This window comes from Dipodomys ordii, unplaced genomic scaffold, assembly GCF_000151885.1.
Source record: "Dipodomys ordii isolate 6190 unplaced genomic scaffold, Dord_2.0 Scaffold7, whole genome shotgun sequence".
NCBI classification, from domain to species: Eukaryota; Metazoa; Chordata; class Mammalia; order Rodentia; family Heteromyidae; genus Dipodomys; species Dipodomys ordii.
The window spans coordinates 18,985,094-19,008,430 of record NW_012267223.1 but is presented as its reverse complement, the minus strand read 5'-3'; the positions used below and the strand labels follow the sequence as shown (position 1 = coordinate 19,008,430).

The 23,337-nt window shown below is 37.9% G+C and overlaps 1 protein-coding gene across 2 annotated transcripts in view; it reads right to left on the bottom strand.

Moving 5' to 3' along the window:
* Nucleotides 1-23,337, bottom strand: part of Skap1 (src kinase associated phosphoprotein 1) — a 269,213-nt gene that overhangs the window by 138,818 nt on the left and 107,058 nt on the right. The window lies entirely within an intron of this gene.

Genomic DNA, 23,337 nt, shown 5'->3' with positions numbered 1-23,337 from the left:
CAAAGCAGTTAACCACCCAGAAGCTGGAGTTAGAGCTGTGGCTTAAGTGGTAGCATGCCAGAATTGAGTGAAAAAGCTAAAGGATAGCATCTAGCTTTGAGGTCAAGTCCCAGTACTAGCTAGCACACACACACACACACACACACACACACACACACAATAAGTGGAATTTTAGAATAGCTTTCATTCTGCAGCAATATTTCATGTGCAATTTTTCTAATGCCTTTCAAAGATTTTTATTAAAGTTATTGTTGTAAGAATGTTTCAAGATAATGCAGTTATTAGATTTTCACTTCCAAAGATCTACCTACTTAAAAACATGTAAATTTTATTTAATACTGATTTTTGTGTAGACTGATTTTTCCGCAAAGTAAGATCTTGTCCTTAACTACCAGCAGGTGGTGGTATTTTTAGGGCCCAAGAAATACAGAAAGAGCTGTGAATATCACCAATATGTGACTCCGATTTATGGATTATGGATTTTAAAACATTTTTAAATGGAGTTGTCAGCACTCTGAAACTGCCTCTATTCCCATATGTTTCATAGGCATGTGGAAACTTGGAAGTCAACTTATGTATTTGCCTGTAGAAAGTTTCACATAAAGAACACTGGAGCTCTTCATCAAAACAGGAGACCCGTGTTCCATGTTTAAGCATAGAAATTTGCTGTGTAGCAATGTGTCTCAGACAAGTACACATATTCACACTCTCTCAATATTTTGGGAGCGTCCAGCTTCAGAATTGAGCCTATTGTCTATTCAGCGGCCAGACATACACAACAAAGAGCGCTGACTAACCTGAGCCAGGCTAACCTGAGCAAAGGCTGAATGGAAGGCGTTGTGTACACACAGTTGCTAGGGAGCAAATATGTCCGTGCTTGTCTCCAAAATGAAAACTCCCTGGTTTTCGAGGATACAGAAGCAACAAGAGTCGGTGAACCACAGTCATCAGCTCAACAGCTTCAGGGGCTTTAGGGAGAGGCTGAAATTATTTGGTTTTGACCGCCAGATGACCTCTATTGCTGCCCAGGCTGATGGACAGTCAGACCATTAGTTCTTTTAACCCACATTCTTTTCCTGAAACACAGACACCACTCTGCGTCCACACAGAGCGAGAGAAGAGAGCAAAGCAGAGCTCTGAAAGGGAGAGCCAGAGGCACACACCCACAGAGAACCTGCTAAACCAGCGGTAACCCTTCTGCTGGTCCAGCGCCTGTGGCTAGAGAAATTCACTCCAAGTGGACAGACATCAGATCATTAAAAAAAGAAAAATCCAACTTAAATATTTGACTTTAGATTTCAATGTAGCGGCTGGGATGTAGCTCAGTGGTAAAGCACTTGTTTAGCAAGTGCAATGTTCTAAGTTCAATCCCTAGAACCAAAAAAAAAAAAAGATTAAAAAATAGGTTTCAATTTAAGCAAGATTATATTAAAAAACAAAGCCAATTTTTGTGGGTATTTTCTAAAACTGATTTCTAGCTTAAATATCAGCAAGACTATTTTTATTCCTTTTGTAAAACCAACAAACATCAGAACGGACTCACCTACTGTTAATTCAAACAATGTAAAATTATTTCCTACTCAGTTCTTTTTATTTGCCTTTTTTTTAGTATGCATTATTTTGGTGTGTGGCTAAAAAAAAAGCCCCAATTTTTTGGTCTTAATATTCTTGCAGACCAAGTCAGAAGCTAAGCTTGCTCTCAATCTATGCATCCAGAGCAAACCTGAAAATCACAAAGATTATACTCCAAAGAGACGAATCAAAACAAGATACTGAATTTGTCCAGCCAGCAACCTCAGAGAGGAAATAGAAAGCGAAAACAAAAAGGGAAGTTTAGGTGGATGATACAAATTTCCTATTGGTGAATCATTCTGTTTTTAAATAAAATAAAGCAAATGCAGTCACTATATACAACGTACACTAGGTAAAAAATGAACTATTAACTTGTGGATAGGGAAGGGAGGGGAGAAAATAGGGGAAAATGAAGGAAGGGGTGACACTGACCAAGAAGCATTGCACTCATAAAGCTGACTTATGGAATTATAAGCCCTTTGTATAACTACTTAATAATAACAAAAATGCAAAAGATATAAATTTACAGTTAATCCAATCTACAATGCACACACACACACACACACACACACACACACACACACACACACACACACACACAGAGTCTCCATTTTCTTGTGGTTGTGGCTGCAGGGTTGTGTTGTTCCTCATCTCTTCTGATTTTCCTCCTGGGATAAGGGATGAGCTATGCCACCGTAAAGGAGGAAGCATCTGTTTGCCTTTCCAAAGCTGGCATGGGGAACTGAAGTCTGAATCACGAATGCCACTTTTAACAAACAGGTCTCCCACAGGAATCTTGCTACAAAACATGACTCCACTGGGGACAGCCACAGCTCCGGTGAGCGATGGGAAAAACCTGCTTTCCTTTCCAGCTTTTCAAACAATGCAGGAAAAAAAAAAAGGAATTTGTCTGTTGCTGGGATTGAGTGGATCCCAATGTGTTAAAGTAGAAAAAGTCCCTGGATCCAGCTTTCATTTGGAAAGTGAGTTCATATCGAAGCCCTAAAGACTTTCAAATGAAAGTTTACATCTAACAAGCCAGAGTGTTTTTTTTATTAGAGAAAGCTGTGAAGCTGTCATGTATGGTGAATGTGTCTTCAGGTAAGGCACCACAGACCTCCAGTTTTGTTTTGTTTTTTTTTTCTTTTAACATGGTAGTTAAAAGCCAGCACACTGCTTCCACATTTCATTTTAGTCAATATTGTTACCATCAACTGTGAACTGCTCAGGAGCACCATATTGGCTGGCGATATATGGAACCCACTTTTTCCCCCTTCTAAGTCTTAGGGAGAAAAGCACTTAGAGATTGCATCTGCCCAGAGGCAAACTTAGAGACAGGTGGGCTGGGAAGCTGGCCACACTCCCAAATGTCTCCTCTGTTAGAATCTCCCCATCTGCACATCTTTTTTAGATTGTCTAAGTTTTCAGTTAAGTTTAGTTGTGTGCGTGTGCGTGTGTGTGTGTGTGTGTGTGTGAACAAAGTAAAACCTTTTTCTTTAGCAATGTTTCTCTTTATGATCGATGAGCTCTGGATAGTTGCTTTCTCTCACGGGATCTTTACTTGACTCTATCCTGGACAGCATTCCCATTTCTTTTGTCAACACTTGTTTTAGCTGAGGTTGTCAGATGATGATGATTATTTTTTCATATTTTAAAGAGTTGTACAAAGGAATTTCAGTTCAACAAGTCAGATTATAAGTCCGATGCATCTTGATTAATGTCACCCCTTCTATTATTATGTGAATGGCTAGCCTGTGAGTAAGTTGAAAATATTTTAGGAACAATCTTTTTAAATAAAAATAGGAAGAAAAAGAAAATAAAACAACCCAAGTATTTACTCACAGGAATAACATTTATAAGCTATAATCACATGGGTCTTAATGTTTAAGAATGGACTGAAACACTTTGCTATGTATTTCTACTTAGCTTTCTTTTTTTTCTTTTTGGGGGGGGGTCCAGTCGTGGGGCCTGAACTCTGGGCCTGGGCGCTGTCCCTCAGCTCTTCAGCTCAAGGATAGCACTCTACCACTTGAGCCACAGGGCCACTTCTGGCTTTTTTCTTTTTGCATATGTGGTGCTGAGGAATCGAACCCAGGGCCTCATGCATGCAAGGCAAGCGCTCTACCACTGAGCCACCTTCCCAGCCCCTCTACTTAGCTTTCAAAGGCAGAGAATATTTATAGCAGAAGAGTTCCATTGTTATTATTATTATATATTAGGTTTTAGGTAGTTATACAAAGTGTTTCCATTCTACAAGTCAGATTATCAATGCATCTTGATTAATGTCACCCCGTCTATCATTCTCCCCCATCTTTCCCTTTTCCATCCACACTCTCAAGTTAGGTATTTATTATTATTATTATTGTTAGTAGTAGTAGTGGTAGTAGTAGTAGTAATAGCAGTGGGGGAGTGGGGGTATGTATGTGTGTGTGCCAGTCTTGGGCTTGAACTCATGGCCTATGCACTGTCCTTGAGCTTTTTTTTGTTGTTGTTGTTGGTCATGGGGCTTGAACTCTGGGCCTGGGCGCTGTCCCTCAGCTCTTCAGCTCAAGGCGAGCGCTCTACCACTTAAGCTACAGCGCCACTTCCGGTTTTCTGGTGGTTTATTGGAGATAGGAGTCTCATGGTCTTTCCTGCCCGGGCTGGCTTTGAACCGTGATCCTCAGATCTCAGCCTCCTGAGTAGCTAGGATTACAGGCGTGAGCCACCAGCGCCCGGCTCCTTGAGCTTTTTTGTTCAAGGCTAGAGTGCTACCACTTGAGCCAAGCACAACTTCCTGTTTCCTGGTAGTTAATTGGTGATAAGAGACCCCTGGGCTTTCCTGCCTGGGCTGGCTTTGAATTGCAATCCTCAGATCTCAGTTTCTTTAGTAGCTCACAGGCGTGAGCCACTGGGACCAGCATATCCTTTATTATTTAAAAGTAGTTTTCACCTATCAGAACAGACTGTTCCCATCAAGGTATAACATATAAACATACTATATAATATACTAAGTATAGTATTAAGCATATCATATATGTAACATTATATAAATGTATTAACATATGGTATGAGCAATCAGTTGTGTGGCTGGGTAGCAACTTAATGCTTAAAGTTCTGCCTCCTTTTCTTATTGTACTTTCTCTTTTAAAATTAAAAAGATGGCATTTTAAAATCCTATTATGAGAGAGAATTCTGAGCTGAATGAAACAGAAATTCAAATTCAAATATACATGGAGTTATCTTTCTTTTTGTGAACAGACTAACCCACGACGCTTTCATAGCTGAAAGGTGATGACAAAAATAGTATACAGAGGATCATTTCATCATCAAAAGAAAATGTGATGTGGAACAAATCAGAATTGTTCTGACATTTGTTCCTTCACCCCTCCTGCTCATGCTCAGGACTTCTGTATGCTCCTTCAACACTTACCACCTTCAGATAGAGTTCCAGCTTCTAAATTATAAGCATAGTAAAGCCTTTCTTAGGCTCAAATGAAATTAAGACATAAAGTAGATATACAAGTTATTAGACTTTAGAAAAAAAAACAAAACTAGGTACTTGTTTCTCCCCCTATATGATTTCACCTAAATAACAGCTCAATTTTACTTCGTTTTCACAATCAAAAAATAATGTTGAGCAGAAGGAGCAGTAGTTGAAGAAGTCTTCCAAAATCAATTTTAATTAAACGCACACACACTTTAATGTTGAACATGCCTGTTTAATCAATGATTTTGGCTCTAAGGTGACATGCTCAGCATTTATACTTAGAATTACCACTTGGTATTAACAGACACTCTATACATAAGTCTTGAAGGTCAACATCCAAATTATTCTCTTGTATTAATCATTAATAACTTAGAAAATGATAATTCCCTAAACTCTATTTACTTTCCTAGAGGAAGGGTATGAATACTGGCTTAGCTTCATTGGCTAGTATTAAGATGATTTGTGATGAATGTCAATTAATTTAATACTAGATGGTGTATACAGTTTTGTTTTTGTTAAGTTTTTATTCACCCACCATTCAGTCTTAAATACTGAGTGAGCCACTGGAGAAACTTAGGAACTCCCTTAGGAGGGAGAAGAATGCAACAAAGACGCAGAGGACAGAACAGGTGGCTTCAGATAAATGGCGCGAGGGAAGAGCTGGAACACCGTTTTGAGTGGCCGGGTATAGGTGGTTCCTAGGTACCTTTACATTCTTATCTCCCATATGTATTATCATACTCACTGTACAGATGAGGAAATCTAACATTAGGAAAAAATGACTGGCAGTCATTTTACAAAGAGCACAGTCATTTATTTAACCTTCAGAGTATTTTAGAAAAACGAACTCTAAAAATCTCTCTCATCTACCTATTATTAGCCAGAATTTTAACCAAGAAAACTTGAAGAAGCCTTCAGTCCCATATAATTAGTAATAAAAGCAGAAGAAGATGCAAAAAAAAATCAGTCTGGGACAACCTAATCATTATCTAAGAGTCAGAGCAGGCAACTGAAATCCTTAAATGCACTGCCTAAGAAAATACTGGCTGGGTACTGGTGGCTCAGGCCTGTAATCCTAGCTACTCAGGAGGCTGAGATCTCAGGATCAAGGTTCAAAGCCAGACTGGGCAGGAAAGTTCATGAGACACTTATCTCCAATTAACTACCATAAAATCAGAGGTGGTGCTGTGGCTCAAGTGATAGAATGAGCGCCCGCCTTGAGCTGAAGAGCTCTAGGACAGTGCCCAGACCATTTCTGTCTCTGAAAAACTTCATGTAAAGTCTGGACTTGTATTTGCAAGTTCCCAGTGTCTGCCTCCTTGACCTTGAATGGATTTGGTTTTGGACACATTCCAGTCAAGGCTATGGCTGCAAGGCAGAAATGGACTCAAGATTGGAACCAGAGAAGCTTCAAAGGTCAAGAGAGAATCACAGCAAAACTCCTGCCAGTGCATTGACTTGGTTGCTGCCACGGCCATAAGTCTGGTTGCTGATTAGCCTCCTCTCTTGTATCCCTTACTCAATCTTCCGTCTTTAAGGAGAATCTGTTTGGCCTAGCCCAAATTATGGGGTTGGTTCCTAGCTACAACAGAGTTTAAGTGAGGAAGGATCTGGAAATAGAAAGGGACTTGTATCTCTCATGAACATCACAGTAATATCAGCTCTGAGTGAGACAGAGAGCTTACAGGAAAAAGGAGGAAGGCTTGAGTGTAGATGATCACATAAAAAAATAATCTACCACATCCACCACCAAAACGGTCTAAAGAAAATATACAGAATACAGCCTAGACTATCAACAGCAAGTGGCAGACCCTAACCCACCTTCCCAGCTCCTTTCCAACACACTAAGTCTTTCCACCATCTTGCTTTTGTTTCTCTTTCCAGAGGGTCTCTATTTTCCTTCATTATTTGGTCCAATCTTATTCAGCTTTTCCATGTTCTGTTAAATATCGCCTCCTCTGGGAAGTCTTCCCTGATTCCTTTGGGCAGAATGAATGATTTATCTCATCCTCTCTCTACTTACACTTGGCTGAGAGCACTAATGCATCTCAATGATTATGGGGGAGCTGTATACATCTGTTTTCCATTGGATTATTAGTTCCTTGCAGGCAGGGAGAGGGTCATATCCATCTTTATATCCACAGAGTCTCCTCCAGTAAGCACATTTTAAAGAGGAATTAGAAAGCAGAAGAGGTGATGCTGCTCTCATGATGAGGTCTCCCGAGAACTTATGGTTTACATTTTTCAGCTTAATTTCTTGTGTCCATACATTGTCCTTTTCTAATCATTTCCAATGAAACTGTCTATAGAGTTCTAGGTCAACTTCATCCTGGGTCAGGTAACTTTTCTTATTTCTTCTTCTTTAGCTGAAAGAAGGGGAGAGTAATGTTCCCATTGCTCTTCAGAGCTGAGGCGTCCTCAGGACTTTCAAAGGTCTTAGAAGCAATTCAATTTTGCTTAATTGATAAATGCTTCCTTCAGACGCACAGATTGAGCTGAGTTGCCTACCTTTCTCTTTATCTTAGACTCTGGGATTCAGACTAAAACCCTAAAATGTCTCACACCAGAAGTGCTTTGAGATCTTTCTGTGACAGAGTTTGGCTAGCTCATTTTCTCAATAGTGCCTGTAGTTATGAGTTCGTGTCCTTATGGTAAAAATGCTTCTATGAAACTCCTATGATATTATATGGTCAGTAAGCATCAGAGGCAAGAAGTTGAAGTTTCTTTTTAAAGACTACTTTGTTTATAATATGGAAATTTATCATTTCATACTTTTCAAAAAACAGATTTTTCCCCCCAGAAGTTTTGGGGGACTAAAGTATAATCAGAAGGTTAGGCATGTAAAGGAAACTTCTATTTAGTTACATTTCTTAGTTCTTAGTGAACATTTGAAAGAACTAAATATTAAATTGTATTTCTAGAAAGCCAGACATTTCATACCTGATCGGCCCTTTAAGCAGTCCATAGACCTGTGTGACAGATTCTCTATTATTTGTATAATCTAATTTTTCTGTCCTGAAGATAAGTGTTAAAGAAGTCTGAATACATGATAAATACACAGAACATTCTTGTTGAGAAACTGTTCAGAAAATTCAAATTCTGAAAGTGCTGACTTGATTTCTCTTTTAGGGGACCTTGATCATACTTTTTAAAAGACAGCTTTTTCCAGTCCCCACGACCCCTGGTGCATTTCAACAAGACAAACTTTGGGGGGGGGTGTTGCATTGACTTAAAGTGTGTGAAATGTGCCAGCACATTGGCAACCATGCTATGGTGCCTGCCTAGTCAGCATGAGGCCCTGAGTTCAAACCTCAGTATGGCCAAAAAAAAAAAAAAATCTAAACAACAACAACAAAACTTTCCAAACACATAGAAACAAGTTTAAGCAAGGTTCTCAATTTAAAAGAGAAAAGGGCTCACATCAGCTTTGTTTTGAGAGAAGTTGGTTAAGCATTATTATATAATAGCCTCAATGATGTGGAAAACTATTAAGCACTCTCTACATATACTCTAAAGAAAAATTCTGGTCTGGCTTTGTGTTAAACCCTTAAAATATTTTTTTGTATGAAAAATCCACTTTAAAATCCTGTACCTCCTCTCTAGGATATGATGCAATTGCTGTCATTACAAAGTCTTCTCTAATGTGCCAGACACAAAGCCAGTCCCTCACTGCTCCTATGTTCCTATGTTCCATTTTCTTCTGCCTCTTTCCCCATTAGGCCCTGAGCTCACGGTGGCAAGAACCAGACCTTGTTCAGTTTGATATCCTCTGAACCCACACTATGCCAGATACACACTAGATTCTCAAGGGAAACAAGCGAATCAGTGGAACTCAGGGAAGTGTATATAATTCTAGCACGACAATACACAGGGAGTGACGAGAGAGAGGAAAGAGTATGAAATCTTGCAGTCTTTTGGTGTGTAATGACTTTGAACCTGATGCTGAGGACAATGGGAATCTTTGAAGAATGGCAGCATGATGATGGCTGGAAGAGGCCAAGAGTGAATTGGGGGAAACTGGTTGACAAATGGGTAGTCCAGCTAGAAAAAAATGGTGACAGCTTGGACTTGGGTGGAGAGGAGAGGATGGACAGGCATTTTCTGAGCAGAATGGACAGGATTTGGTAAGTGACTGGATATTAGGTTTGCAGTGGAGAGGAGGCCAAAGATGACAGCTCCTACAAAGAGAAGGTGGAAAAGATGCAGGTTTGGCGGAAAGAAAACATATTGAGTTGGGTACCAAAGAGATATCCACATACTATAAGGTATGGCCGTTCCTTTCCTTCCTTCTTAAACACAAGGAAGTGAAGACAGAGAATTTATAGAACAAGGAGCCAGCTGCTTCCAGGTTCTTGCTATTAATTCCTAAGCTATATTATAGTATATATATGGGATATATTAGCATATATAGTATGTTATGCAAAATAGGATCTAATTTATTATGTATATGTGATATATTATACTTACATGTAATATATACTATTATATATTAGTTTATTATATATTTTATATATTGTATCCATAATATATATAAATTCCATATATACTATATACAATACCATGTAGAATACTGTATATAATTATATATTATATATAGAAATTACATATAGTATATTATGTATAACTATACTGTATACTGTATATAGTATATATACTATAAAATATATATACTAAATATAATACATAATATATAACTATAATTATAAAAATATAAAATATATAGTAAAACATATTATATTATTATATATAACATACTATTATACATACTATATATAAATAGTATATATAAATCCCATATATATGATATACAATACTACATATATACTATATATAGTTATTTATACTATATATATTAATTCTATATGTATATAGCATTATAATCCTTTGTTTACCAAAAAAGCACTGACACTAGGGGAAAGTAAAGGAAGGGATGACATTGTTCAAAACAAGAAATGTACCTATTACTTAACTTATAAAATGGTAGCCTCTCTCTACAGGACCTCAATACATAATAATAAGATCATTTTTTAAAAGAAAGCAAGCACCAATACTTAACGAGCTATGCTTCTGACTCTCTTTCTTCTGAAGGCTAAGTGTGTTTTAAAACAAAGGCAACTCTGGTGGAAAGTGGAGACCACAGTACAGCTCCAAAGCAAAGTATTCTTAAAGCCTTCTTTCTTCACACGTCTTCACAGGACTCTGGAGGAAGATGAGGAGCAGGGGGGAAAAATGGAGGATCCTTAGGGCACAGTGAGAAGTACAAAGGTCTTGTTCAGGTGAAAGAAAATGTGTAATAAAATTCACTGGTTCAGCTGAACAGGTAATTACAGAGTTAATAAAACAAGGATTCGTGACACAATAGATTCTAACACTGCCACGGGTGTCATAGTCACTAAGTGACTTTTTAGTTTGCTGATCATTGATCCACTCGACACTAACAGCTCCAATCGGATCAATGCGGGATAACGTATGAGGAAGACATTGCATGTTAAAAATCTACTGGAAACTTTACATGAAAGAGTTCATTATCTGGATAATGTGACCTGTGTCGAAATGATACATGTGGATCATTTGTCAGATTTTTTTTTAATAGCAAAGATGATTTTTTTTCTCTCTAAAAGCTTAATTATGTGAGAAATTCCACTGCCGAGAAATGGAAGTCTCTTGGGGATCATGAATGTGTAAACATGTTAATTCGAGGGCTGGGATACCTAAAGAGGTAAATTCAGCTCACTTTGCCAGCTTCTCTTTCCCCAATAGGATCACCTCTCTCCCTCCTCTTTTTCTACCCATCAGCCAACACTGTCTTCTTCTTGTAGCCTGAGCCAGCAACTACTTGCTCTGAATCCTTCTCTTCTGTCTCCATGTTTTCTTCTAAGAGCTTGTCTCCTAAAGTCAGTATATTGCCCAGGATGCCCTGTGCCATCTTTATATAGTTTATCAGAAGAGAGCAGAGAGATAAGAGAATGTAGCATGTGGAAAGAACTCACATATTGGTTGTAGATCAGAAACAACTCCTTAAAAAGCATCCTGGAAAATGCATTTGTATGCTTTGATTTTGAATTTTTAAAAGTTTAATTTAATTTATTTTAGTTCTAGGGCTTGAACTCAGGGCCTGGGCACTATCCCTGAGCTTCTTCAAGGCTACCAATCTACCACTTAAGCCAAAGCTCCATTTTCTTCCTTTTTGGTAGTTTGTTGGAGATAAGAGTTTCATGGACTTGCCTGTCTGGGCTGGTTTTGAACCGTGATCCTCACATCTCAGCTTCCTGAATAGCTCCAGCCACCAGCGACTAGCCTGATTTTGAGTATTTTAATGAGATACATCAAGTATATTTTAATGAAATATAGCAATATATCTATATTAAGTATAGTTCTTTTTAAGTGATAAATTCTGACCAATACTATATATTCTGCTTTTGTGGGCATATGTGTGTGTGTGTGTGTGTGTGTGTGTGTGTGTGTGTTGGTACTGGTACTTGAACTCAGGGCCTGGGTGTTTTTTGTTTTGTTTTGTTTTTTGGGTCCGGTTGTGGGGCCTGAACTCTGGGCCTGGGTGCTGTTCCTTAGCTCTTCAGCTCAAGGCTAGCGCTCTACCACTTGAGCCACAGTGCCACTTCCAGCTTTTTTCTTATGTGGTGCTGAGGAATTGAACCCAGGGCCTCAGGCATGCAAGGCAGGCGCTCTACCACTGAGCCACCTTCCCAGCCCAGGGCCTGGGTGTTTACCTTGAGCTTTTTTCATCAAGGCTGGCACTCTTCCACTTGAGCCATACCTATACTTCCAGCTTTTTGGTTTAATTGTAAATAAGATTTTCTGATGATGTAAATGGACTTTTCCGATAAGACTGGCTTAGAATTGGAATCCTCAGAACTCAGCTTCCTGAATAGCTAGGATTACAGGCATGAGCCATCAGCACCTGGATAGAATACTGTATATTCTGATGAGATATATGTATATATATATATATAATATATATATAATGCTGGGATAACCATGATCACATCAATACACACAGTATCTCTATAATTTGCAAAGTTCCTTTATACTCCTTATAGTCTATTTACGTTCTTCACCATCAGCACTGGCAACTATTGATCTACTTTCTTTTCTGTCTCTAGTCAAAATCACCAACCTTCAAAGGATGTAATATAGATGAAATCATAAGGTCTCTAATCCTTTATGTCAATTGTTTCTTCAATTACCATAAAAATGTAAAGATTCACTATCTTATCTGTCATTTTTATTTTCTTTTTATTGCTAAGCAGTTTTCCATTATCATATAATGGCTGTATCATCATGTGTAGATCCATTCACCAATTGGTGGGTACTTGAGTTGTTTTCTGTTTGAGAATAAAGCTGCCATACACACTCAAGGTAGAATCTGTGTCCAGATCTAGGCTGTCTAGACCCAGAGGCCAAGTTTCAAAGTCTCCAACCCACAGGTGCACAATCAGAATCCAGAAAGTCCTTTGCCATAGCCACAACATCCCTTTGCTTCCAAGTTCTTCTACCTCTCCTAGCCTCTGCTCTGCTCTTCCTTTGGAGACTGACTGGTTGTACAACAAGCACCAGGAATCCAGGCTGGGGGGAAAAGAGGGGGGGGCGGCGGTGGCGGGGGTAGAGACTACAAGTCTTTGAACTAAATGTCTTATTTTTCTGTATGTGGGTGTGAGCTGGTACTGGGGCTTGAACTCAGGGGCTGAGTGTTGTCCTTTATTTGCTCAAGGCTAATGCTCTACCACTTGAGCCACAACTCTACTTCTGGTTTTGCTGGTTATCTGGGAATAAGAGTCTCATGGCTTTTCCTGTCCAGGCCAGCTTCAATCCTTGATCCTCAGATGGCAGTCTCCTAAGTAGCTAGGATTACAGGGGTGAGCCACTGGTGCCTGGACATATTTAGCTTTAATTTCTTTCTTTCTTTCTTTCTTTCTTTCTTTCTTTCTTTCTTTCTTTCTTTCTTTCTTTCTTTCTTTCTTTCTTTCTTCCTTCCTTCCCTCCTTCCCTCCCTCTCTCTCTTCTTTCTTTCTTTCTTTCTTTCTTTCTTTCTTTCTTTCTCTTTCTCTCTTTCTTTCCTTTCTCTCTTTTTTTGTCATTCAGAACTCAGGGCCCAGGCATTATCCCTGAGCTTTTTCACTCAAGGCTAGCACTCCACCACTTTGAGTCACATCTCTACTTCAAGTTTCTAATAGTTAATTGGAGATAAGGGTCCCACGGACTCTCCCGCCTCTGAAAAGCACAGTGGGAAAAAGATACATCTACACTTAATGGATCCCATTTCTATATATAGCTCAGGGATCCAGATATTCTGTGACCATTTTATTCTTACCCTTTGGGGCAGCTATGTCAAGTATTATATATTTTAGCAGATCTAAGTTGGAGAGCGTCAAGAAAACTGGACTTCAACTAAGTCTACAAAGACCTGCCTTTCCCAGGAGATCCAAAGAGCTGGTGCAGACACACATGTTAAGACTGAAGCACCCATGTTTTGTTCACAGAACAACAGAAATTTGCCTTGGTTGTGGAGGAATTTCAATCAAATGATCAGATCAGTCATTTTCAACATCAGACACATGGCAGTACGCCCTGATATTCTTAGATTTATAGAAGTCACACTGAAAGACATCAAGGCATAGGTGACCCAACCCAGCAGTTATCAGGAGAGTTCCTGTAGAGTAAGCCTGAAGCCTCTTCTGACTCACAGGGAATCCATTCTGGTAAATGCCTTCAGAATATCCACTGTGTAAGCTCTTCACATCTTCACAGTCATCTCTCTACATATTCTTTGGGATAATGTGCTGTCTGGTCCAGATTTTATTAGGGATATGGAAAGAAATGTTGGACAAAAATATTTGAACTATTCCTGAGACAGCAGCGAATGAGGTGAGAAAGGATTGTAGGAAAATAGCACAAAGTTTAGTTTTAACTCCTTTGCTTTATACACTGTCAGATCCTGGGACTGGTCATAATGGGTCTAGAGGGGAAAAAAAAAAGGAATCCGTAGGTCATTACTTCCCATGAGTCCTTTTTGATCCTTAGGCCTATGACCAGAGATTCTTAGTATTGGTTCCTTAATCAGTTTTTCCTTCCTTCCTTCCTTCCTTCCTTCCTTCCTTCCTCTCTCTCTCTCTCTTTCTTTCTTCTTTCTTTTTGGAGTCAGCTATAGATCAACACCTCTGTGTGGTGGTAGCCCTGTCTGTGAGTTAAAATGAGTTATTACATGGATGTCAGGCAACACAGGGTCTGTTCTAGAAAGGGTTCTTGATAAACAACGGATAAGTCTAGCCTTCATCATCAGTAGTAACTCAGCTTGGGTAAAAGTCTTAAAAAGAGAGAGAAGAGGCTGAGCACCAGTGGTTCACACATATCATCTGAGCTACCCAGGAAGCTGAGATCTGAGGATCAAGGTTCAAAGCCAGCCTGGGAAGGAAAGTCTATAAGACTCTAATCTCCAATGAACAGCCAAAAGCTGAAAGTAGACATATGACCCAAGTGGTAGAACACCAGCCTTGAGGGAAAAAACTAGTTAAAAAACTAGGCTGTGAGTTCAAGCTCCACTACTAGCACAAACAAAAAATCAACAACAAGCAATAAAAAAACAAATCAGAAGGAAGAAGAGACTACCTCGGCTGCTTGGTGAAAGGAAGGGATATATACATATAAAAATATAATTAATGAAGATGAAACACAGGTGAGTCATCACTTTGTTTTACAAGGGAAGTTTGCTTTGTGATGCTACATTTTGTGTGGTGTGTATGTGTGTGTGTGTGTGTGTGTATGCGCACGCACTAATAATGGGGCTTGAACGCAGGGCCTGGGCACTGTCTCTGAGCTTTTCTCCTCAAGGCTATCTATCTACTATGTGAGTTCTATCTACTCCGTGAGCCACAGCTTCACTTCCTATTTTTGCATGTGTGCCTGATTAGAGATAAGCGTCTCACGAAATTTCCTGCCTCGGCTGGCTTCAAATTAAGATCCGCAGATCTCAACCTCCTGAGTAGCTAAGAGTATAGGCATTTAGGGTCTTTTTTTTGAGTCTGTGAGTTTGTACAGGGAAGCTGTTTCAATTACATAAGGAGGCATGTAAGAAATATGAAGCCTAGAGACTGTCACAAGACTTATTTTCATAACCTTCAATGAGAGGCATTATGCAAGCATAAATTATACATTTTCACTTTTGTAATTATACCTAAAGCACACACTCCCAGAAGATTTCATTATGTAATTCTTCAAACTTAACTTCAAATTTCCTTTATAAAGCAATGCACCATTAAAAAAAAAAAGCTTCTGTAAAGAAAAACATTACTAATCACATATTTACTACATAAAGGAAAAATAACCCCTAAATATTCATATTGTTATTGCCACATTAGCTACTCTGAAATTGTTATTGGACAAAACTAATCATCTATTCAAGGCAGGTAAAATATTTATAAATATGATTTAAATTGCCTATATTCAGACTTTATAAAGTCATTTCAAATAAATTTTCCTCTAAAAATTCAGAAATGTGTTAATAGACATTAAATTGTTGTGCATATTGTAGATCAGTTGGCTCTTTTTTTTTGTTTATTTGTTTTTGTGTCCCAGTACTGGGGCTTGAACTCAGGGCCTCATGCTCTGACTTGGCTTTTTCTCTCAAGGCTAGCACTATACTATTTGAGCCACAGCTCTACTTCTGGCTTTTTGCCGGTTTATTAGAGATAATAGTCTCAAAAAGTTTTTCTCCCAGGCTGGCTTTGAACTGGGCTCCTCAGATCTAAGCCTCCCAAGTAGCTAGGAGGACAGGTGTGAGCTACCAGTGCCAGGCCATTTGCTTCTAATTGTGGTTTAGAGAATTTTTTCCCCAAATTCTCTTCATGTCCTGCTAACTTTTCTTCAAGATTTTTTTTTTTTTTGCCAGTCCTGGAGCCTGAATTCAGGGCCTGGGCACTGTCCCTGAGCTTCTTTTGCTCAAGGCTAACACGCTACCACTTGAGACAAGCACCACTTCCAGCCTTTTCTGTTTATGTGGTCCTGAGGAATTGAACCCAGGGCTTCATGCATGCTAGGCAAGTACTCTACCACTAAGCCACATTCCCAACCCTTCAAAAATTTTTTCTGCAATCTTGGCACGTGTAAGATCTCTAAATATTTGAACTAGAAAAAACAAAGATGGAATTTAAGACTTTAGCCCAGACGCAAAAAATCAAGTAGGAATTAACCACTGAATGGATCTATACTGTGTGAGCATTCTACAGACACAAAGCACCTGTTCCACCACCCCATCTTGTTCCTGTATTGCACAAGAAACTTCTACTTTAAGAGGATGACAGGATAATGACATTTGTTGTACAGAATCAAAGGTGAGAATATTATATAATCATCCCAAAATTCTAACCAAGAAAGTAAACAACGTTTTAAACTTGAACATGGGAGGGCAATGATATGTGATTGTTAAAAACATAGAATAATGGTAAAATTTAAAGTGGAGCCCTAATTCCTACTTAGCCACAGAAATTTTTGGTGAGAAAGATAAAAAAAAGGAGTGGTTTTTAAAAAAATACCTTTATAAAATATATTTGTATCTACTTTTTATAAACTAGTATAACAAGGTTAAAGTGATTGGTGTATTTGCTGTCAGTTAGTTAAATGTTCTCCAGACCATAGGGATCATTGGCTTATCAAATGCTAGCCAGTTGGAAGTGGTACAGTGGCTCAAGGGGTAGAGCACTAGGCTCAGTGACAGTCCCAGGCACTTAGTTCAAGCCCCAGGACTGGCCAAAAAAAAGAAAAGCCAGCTACACAGAAGGGCTGGATGCTAGCTTATTCTCCCTTTCCTCCTTCCCCTTCCCCTTTCTTTCCGTTCCTTTCTCTCCCACCTACTTCTTTCCTTCCTTCATCCTTCCCTCCCTCCTCTCTCTTTCTGTTATCTATCTACCTATCTATAAATTTAAATGAAAGAGTATTTAAAATGTATACTTTCTTTTCTTTGGGTCCAGTCGTGGGGCCTGAACTCTGGGGCTGGGCACTGTCCCTCAGCTCTTCAGCTCAAGGCTAGCGCTCTACCACTTGAGCCACAGCGCCACTTCCGGCTTTTTTTTCCTGCTTATGTGGTGCTGAGGAATCGAACCCAGGGCCTCAGGCATGCAAGGCAAGCGCTCTACCACTGAGCCACCTTCCCAGCCCCTTAAAATGTATATTTTCAATTGTCTACAGTAAATGCTTGACATCATTAACTAAAATGTTTTAGCATATTTATACACCTTAAATACTAGGATGCCAAAAAGCATGTAATAGGATAAAGATAAGACTCAAACTTAAAAGCCAAGGCATAAACTCATGATGAAACAAACCCCTAAAAAGTAATAACATGGACAGATTTGAGAGGAATTTGTTATATCTTTAATTACTGTGTAGTTAGTAATCGGGGCATTTAATTTGACAAATATTCAATTCTCTTACAGATTATTTGTTAGCTTGATTTCTATGAATTCCTAGGAGAGTCTAAGCAAATGGTAACGTTCAATGGATAACATCAATTATCTCTGTCTGATGTACAGTGAGTTATGAAAGTCATCAATAATTTTCTATTATTTTTAAATAGCAATAACAACATATAAAAGGTTATACCTTGATGGGCTCATAGGGCTATAACTCATCAGAAACAATAAAAAAATTGTATCAAAATAGTGGCTGATTTCCAGATTGAAAATAAATGTAACCATTTTAGTACTCAAAGTAGACTGCTTAGACAACTTGTGATCATAACATTGTCTCCCTGAAGGCAAACAACAGGAATGATGTGAAATAGCATAACACAATGATTTTAAGGAAATACAAAAAAATGATATATACCTATAAAAGTATATAAACTTGTGAGAGTATAGCAATATAGTTACTTGTAGTATAACATGAGTTAGCGTGGCTTCGGGCCATTGAATAGAGAAGCAAAGCCAAACGCTGCTATGCCAACCAAGAAGCAAATGTGACACCTGATAATGTAAAACAGAGGCATCCCCAGGGCACCATGTAAAATTATTATAAAGCGGTGAAATAACAATATAAAGTTAATTTTATTAAAATTAACCATACTTCCCATCAGCACGAGACAATCTATATTCAAAATTAAAACAGTATGAATGTTTATTTGTTCAAGCATTCTGATAAGCTAAACACTGTTGACTTTCTAAAAGAAAGTTTCCAGGCTCTGATTTTTCCCCCCTTCCTCTACTTTCATAAACACTCATCTTTCTAAACCACATCACATTCAGAGGCCTGGAGAAAAATAATTTTTAAAAAAAGGTTCCTTAGAAGATCTGATGATCTTCTTTGTGGCTACAGAAATATGTCTGCCTATTACTTTTAAAAAGGAAACTTCAGGGCTGGGATGTAGCTCAGTGGCAAAGCGCTTGCCTAGCAAGTGCAACATCCTGGGTTCGATCCCCAGTACCAAAAAAGAAAAGACAAAAAAAAAAAAAAAGGAAACTTCATTGTGGGCAGGGCTAAGAAAAGGGGCAACTAGGGAACGTGAAGGAAGGGGTGACATTATCCAAGAAGAATTGTACTTATTACCTGACTCAGAGAATTGTAACCCCTCTATACAACGCCTTCATAATAAAAAAAGGTATTTTTTAAAAAAGGAAAGTTTATATCCTAGAAATAAAACAAGGGATACGCTAGTCAAATTTGCATTGCATTTTTAAAAATACATGACTAGAAAGAAGTTAACAATTTCATAGTATTATTTAAATCTTCATGCTTGCTGTTTTTCACTATTTTTTTACTGAACTCTACCCACTTTTCAGCTGTGAGGTTTTGTGTTAAGGGGGAAAAAATCAACTTTTAGGTTCTGCTACTAGCTTTTTAAAAACAAGAGTGAGAGTCTTGATTACAAAGAGAATGCATCTTCATTGTAGAAAAAAATTAAATATGGAAAAGTATAAGGAGAAGAATAGATCTTATCCTTACATTATAACCTGTAGCCATTATTAACACTTTGGAACACGTTTCCATATTTGTAGGTATACAGCAACAAGCATGGGATCCCCATAACAAAATGGGTTTTATTTTATTTTTTCCACCTAAACACAGCATGTACAATGCTTCACAAAATTAGTGAGGAGCTGTGATGCTACCATGAACTAACATCTGGCAAAGAACTGAACATTAGTCTGAAATCCAGGAGTTACTTGACAATAACCCAGAGTGGGATGGTTGAATATCTTCTCATGATTATGATGAATTTTATCATTAGACTTCAAAAGAGTGTTGATTTATGAGATTACAAACATTTGAGTGGATTCTCTGTGTTAGGCCTGATGGAAACCTATTTTTCTATGTTTGGAAATCTAAATCCACTCAGTCTACAAAGATAAAAAAATTTCTTTTAAGAGATCAGTTTTATGTCCTCAGTAAATAGAAACCAGAAAACATAGGTAATAAGGGAGAGCAAGGAGCAACTTGAAAATTATCTGTAACTCAAGAGGCTATGATTTTAATGCTCTTCTCAGGGGGAAAGAAACCAAATCGTAAGAGAAAATTATGGAACAATATTAAATTTAAGCCAAGAAAATCTAAGTTTATCTGAGCACTGGTGGGTCAGGCATGTAATCCTAGCTACTCAGGATCTATAAATTGTGGTTCAAATCCAGCCCATGCAGGAAATTCTGAGAGGTTCTTATCTCCAATAAACCACTCAGAAAACCAGAAGTGCTGCTGTGGCTGAAGTGGTAGAGCACTTGCCTTGAGCTGAAGAGTTGAGGGACAGCGCCCAGGCCCAGAGTTTAAGCCCCATGACTGACCAAAAAAAAAAAATCTAAGTTTACATCGAGTACTCATTTCAACATTGTGATACTGGCCACAGAACTGAGGAGATAAAAACAGGTATGTATTTCACCCCACACACACAAAAATCAATGAAGTTAGAAGATAAGAACTTTTCTAGACTCTTTTTCACTCTTCTTAGATAAATTCTCCTACCTATTTAAGGGGGAAAAGGCAAACTGTAAGCCCTTTTATTTTACTTCAGCACATTGTCATTCTTCCCTATTTCTTCTCCAACCTCCCTCCCATCCCTGTACATATATAATTGTTTTTTTTTAATTTCTTTCTTCAGTGATCACTTTAAAAAAAATCTTTAAGTAGTTGTACAGAGTTTCCATTGAACAAAGCAGTTTATGAAGATAATGCATCTTGCTCAGCGTCACTCTATTTCTTTTCTCTGATAGTTTATCTCATATCAGGTACCATATCATGTCTTGCCTCTCTTTCATGAGGGCAAAGATTCTTCCCTGCCCCCACTGACATTATCTTTAATGCCTAGACAGGGAATAGCATATAGTAGTTTTGCAATAAATTTGTTAAATTTATTACATTTTATTAAATTTATTTAACAATAAATTTGTTAAGTAAGTGAATGAATTTGCCTCAGTTGGGCAATTAGGGTTAGCAGAAGTCAATTTTAAATTTTACATGTTCAAAACAATGACACTGTATAAGAAATCAAAGTACTGCTTAGAACGTGGATTACTTTCACTTTGGAAGCACAAACATGTATGCATTTTAGCCTCTTTTGGCTATTTGTAGATTAGTTTTTCATTTCTGTGTTTTTGTTGTTGTGGCTGTTGTTATTTTTGTTTTGTTTTGTTCCCTGGTACTGGTCCTGGGGCTTAAACTCAGGGCTTGGGCACGGTCCCTGAGCTTTTTTTTTTTTTTTTTGCTCAGTGCTAGCACCCTGCCACTTGAGCCATAGCTCCATTTCTAGTTATTTTAAAGTAGTTTGTTGAAGATCAGTGTCTCATGGACTTTCCCGTGCAGTCTGGCTTTGAACCATGATCCTCAGATCTCAGCCTCTTAAATAGCTAGGGTTACAGACATGAGCCAGGGCACTTGGCTAATTTTTTTTTTCCACAGTCCAGTAATTTATTTTAAATTGGAGTTTGGCTAATTTTTTATTTCTGAAAGCATCACTTTTTGGAGGAGGAGGAGGAGGAGAAGTAGAAGGAGGAAGAGGAAGGAAAGGAGGAAGGAAGAGGAAAGAGGAGAAAGAAGGAGGACTCTTCTTTCTTGTAAAAAAGAAACACAGTGCTCACACACACAAACCCAGGTAGCTGCTTCGTCTCTCATCCTGCTAATGCATCCTACATTCGATAATCCCACTGAACAATAGGACCATTCTAAAAAAAATTCGTGCCGGCAATCTAACCATTTTGTAAAGAGTAATGCAGATTCCAATGATAAGATGAGTGAGCAGGATGCAAGAGCCTCTTAAAGATCACCTGCCATACTTGTGTTTCAGGTGCTCAATGGCTGTTTACACCCAGTGCCATCTGGCTCTATAGATATAATAACAATTATTCCATCGAGGTGTGTAGCTCCCTAAATCATATTAATATACAATGAGTCTAGCAGTCTTATAGGAGTTGATGCCTCTGTATGCTCCCATTTAACCTGGGTAAAATGTGCTCAAACAAGGCTGCCTCATCATTAAGAATTGATTCTTTATTTATGGGAATGTCACTCTCAATCCCACGATATCCTTTTGTAATTCGGTAGAACAGGACTGCACACTAGCGTTAATCTATTTTTATGGCATATCTTTAAAAATTTGCAACATCTTGCTCCATTTGGATATTTATATAGAGATTTGTGTTCCCACAGAAAGCTGCTGTTAGCTTTGGAGATCCATTTCGTGCGGCACTAGGGCAAGTATCTAATATACTTCATTAGCTATCTTCTATCGGATAAGGGTTTATTTCTTTAAATTATTTAACCTTGGTAGAACCTACTAAAATCATATCAGTTGCAAATACACTAATGAAAATCATCAGTTAGCCTATTCAAATATAAAAAAACCTCCAATAGGAATAAAATTAAAACATTCAAAATCAGCCCTCTGGAAGTGTTTTATGATAAGTTGGTGAGTTTATCATGATTACCCATCTCTCCATATTGTCATGGGTCACTCGTTTATTTGTTGGCATTTACACTATTCTGGTACACTAACATTCATAAACAAATCATTTAATTAATGCAATTATCTGATTTTAAAAATCATAATTATTTATATAATTGCCTTAATGACTTTTGCTAGTTTTTTGAGATTAAAAACAATATCAATAAATAAAAATAAATATTAATAAGTTAAAAAAGAAAATATAAATTTTTAAAAATTCTGGGGACAAATGCTATATCACAAAAATTATATTTTAAATCAAGTTTTCTTGGGAGCACTTATAGGATGATGAAATAATTACCTCATGGGGAAGTTCTATTAAAATACTTTCATATTTAGATGGTAAGCCTTTTTGGAAAGCAACAGAGGGCATCTCCTAAAAGTTATAAAAGTTTGGGAGTGGGAGAATGACATACTTTACTCCCAATTTACAGCATTAGAAAATAACTTTAAAAGAAGTTATACAAAAATTCAGAGAAACAGTCAGAGGAAGCAGGCAACATTTCTTTAAATCTCAAGTATTTTGTATCAGTGTCACTGCCAACTATAAACTACTTTAAGATTATTGATCTAGGAAAGTCTCTTGTGAGTGGCATGGATTATTTAGGTAATTTGAGGCAAGCTGGTAATTCTAACTTGAGAAGGTATGTCCTACAACTTAATTAAGGGCTCGAACATAAGACAGACATATTCATAAAAAAATCTACATTTGAGCCTGAAGTGTGAAATCAATGTAATACACTAAGAACTGTACTCCTTAAGCTGTAATTTTACAAATAGCTTTCTACAAGCTAGGTGAATTATTTCCTCTGTGTACTGTATGTGTTATAAATAACAGACAAGAAATGATGTCCTTTGTGTTCATAAATAAATACATATAACACTCAGATATTTTCACTAAAGACAGGTCTATGAAGAAGTCGGGGACATTTTTTTTTCCTGTGTTCTCTTCAGAGCTGTGTGTGGTAAGCAATTATCAGAAATAATAAATGTGCAGGGTTTTTTAAATACAAAATTGTTTCTAAATATGACTAGAGAGCAACACCACAAATATGATAAAAAGGTAGATGAATCACCTAATTGCCATTGAGATTGAAGGCTGGAGATATTCCCTTAGTGTACCCCGTTTTTGCACATGGGGTTGGTTGATCACACATCACATTCTGGTGTGTACAAGGTGTGCACTCTGCCTCACTGCTAACATTGGGGATTGGGTTTACAAATTGGATTTAAAACATCGAATTCAGGTCTACGTGATGCCAGTCTAATGATTCTAAGGCTTTCTTTTAATTTTAAAAAAAAGCCTTAATTTTAGGAATGGTCCAAGTAAACAGAGCATGGAGTCAGTTTTAAATCTTGT